Source organism: Lytechinus variegatus, chromosome 15 (genome assembly GCF_018143015.1).
Source record: "Lytechinus variegatus isolate NC3 chromosome 15, Lvar_3.0, whole genome shotgun sequence".
Taxonomy (NCBI): domain Eukaryota; kingdom Metazoa; phylum Echinodermata; class Echinoidea; order Temnopleuroida; family Toxopneustidae; genus Lytechinus; species Lytechinus variegatus.
Window position 1 is genome coordinate 26,749,024 of NC_054754.1, and position 2,357 is coordinate 26,751,380.

At 34.7% G+C, this 2,357-nt stretch overlaps 1 long non-coding RNA gene across 1 annotated transcript; it reads right to left on the reverse strand.

Moving 5' to 3' along the window:
* Positions 1-516: 516 nt before the first annotated feature.
* On the reverse strand, positions 517-2,155 carry LOC121429284. The gene is made up of 2 exons (XR_005971886.1): positions 1,973-2,155; positions 517-1,035 (listed from the first exon to the last, which is right to left on the reverse strand). It is a non-coding gene; the product is annotated as an uncharacterized LOC121429284 (long non-coding RNA).
* Positions 2,156-2,357: the final 202 nt, after the last annotated feature.

A 2,357-nucleotide genomic window follows, 5' to 3' on the forward strand; every position in this document is an offset into this window, starting at 1 on the left:
AAAAAATACACAAGAAATTAGAGTGTGTGTGACATAATCAGTTCTGTAATTTGCACCTTGACCAAGATGAGCATATAATTGTTTAATGAAATTAGGCAAATTTCTAAATGTCAAAATTATAATTTTTTAAATTTTGAATCATAATGTTTATTAAATTTTCTGCAATACTTTATCTTTCTTTAAATTCAAATTACTTTTTTGTTGGGGTGGACCTCTCCTTTACATGGAATGTAGGGAATGCACATTAATATTTATCCACGAACAAAATTGTCTTAAAGTGTGCAAATCAGTAATTGGACGCATGTTCACTTTCCTTTCATCCAGGCCACTCCCTCACATCCACCAGGTTTACAGTCTTACAACAAAAATGATGAATTAATCATAATAACATCACACCATAGCTCCATGATCACACAACATTCACACAGTGCTTCGCAACAAATATTTCCCTTCTGTTCACTCCACACATGCAATAATTACTGTGGAAAACAAAAACAAAGCGTAACCACATTCGAATACCGTTTAAAAGGACAAATATATTATAACTTTTGAGAAAAAAATTGTGAACATACATAAACACTTAACCTTCAGCACATTGGATAACATTAACAGAGTTGCTTGAGAACAAAATATAATTATGGGGCATTGCAAGAAACTTATGTTCAATTGCAAATCAACTACATGTTTGTGTTTAAGCAAAGGACTTACCCTTGATTTTGGAATGTGTGAATGAGTAGAAAGTTTCTTGCAATGCACCATTAGTAACATTAAAACTGTTCTTTGGTTTTAAATTGTGTATTCTTATTTTTGTCAAGCTGTATTCCTGTCAAAGTCAGTATTCTTAGTCCTCTCCAAAACTGTGCTCGAATTTTCTTGTTTCCAATATCGATAAAGATCAATTTTCTGTTGTATCATTATCACTTCAAAATTTGCAAACGAAAAATGGCTTTGTCCAAATCAGTCCGACCAGTACATGATGGATCATCTCCCAGAATGAAGTAGCGAGCAGGGACCAGAGTCAGCAAGTGTGCAGATCTGAGTGTAGAAGAGACAAAAAAAAGAGATAGTCTAAATTACTAAATAATCATTCAAAGTACATGTATGATACAAAGAGAGACTATTTACACGTAGTACTGTACTGTCTGCGCTGCGACAGCCACATTTTTTTATTTGAACAAAATGGTTTATAAATACTACTGAGTACGGTTGTACCAAACTTTTTAGTTGACTTTAAATTGTTTATTTTCTATAGAGTAGACTGTCTAAAATAATCATCATTTCATTCTTAACCGCAGCCTGTGTCAAAAATCATCATGGGACTCAACTTCGACTAGGCCTAATTAAGAAAAAGGTTAACTTTTTTTAAACATAGGCCTAAATCAAGAAATATCTCAATCTATAAAAACTTGATGGAATCCGGAAACCTGATAATCATTAAATAAATTTTAGAAGACATCTACTTATTGAGCTTCGTTTATATTAAGTCTTAATTACAAATAAAAACAGGTCCACCGTCCACAGTCACATAAATAATGCGAGCCATCTGTCATCATTACAGAAGTTTCAACGTATGGGACCAAAGACGAAATCCTACCAACCCGCGACGAACGCAATTTTAGCATTATTTCGCGCCATCGTAGAGTGAACGCGAAGGTTACTTCCGGGTAAAACGTAAATTTCTTGATTTTTAGGGTATCATTTTCTCTAAAACAAAAATATAAGGTGAGTTTGCGTCAAATTGGTTCTGACATATTTTGAACAGTGACTTTTCTTCTTTATAAAAAACCCCGATCGAAACAATTTGGTTATGTAGCAAAGTCAGGAACCAAAAGTGAAATTCCGACTACAAAATCGTAGTTAAAATATTACTAAAATAAGCATCAATTAAACAGGTAAAAATGGTAGGTTGAAAATGTCGAAATATGAAAAATTATATATCAAAATGTAGATGAAGGCCTTGAGAATAACTTACCACAATTCGTTTCGACGTAAACTGAAGTTAGCGACCAGTACAGAGCTATAACTCCAGCCCCTCCAAATCACTGGGAAAATCAAGCCAAATTGATCGCACGTTTTCCTTCGGAGACCGCTAGAGGGCCGCTGAATAAATCTTCGTGAATATGCTCATTATCGCGCGAGCTGCGGTCTGACTGTCTACCATCGCAAGAAGAGCAATTCCTGCTCAAGCGAGGCATCAATGTATTATGGTCCGACGCCGTGAATAAATAATCCCGAGTGCGTCTGCACCTGCAAATTAGCAGAATAATTCGTAAAATAACACACTATTTTGCAAATAATCCCAAGTTGACTTGGGATTGCAATTTTGAGATTAATCCTACGAACTAGCACGATAATTG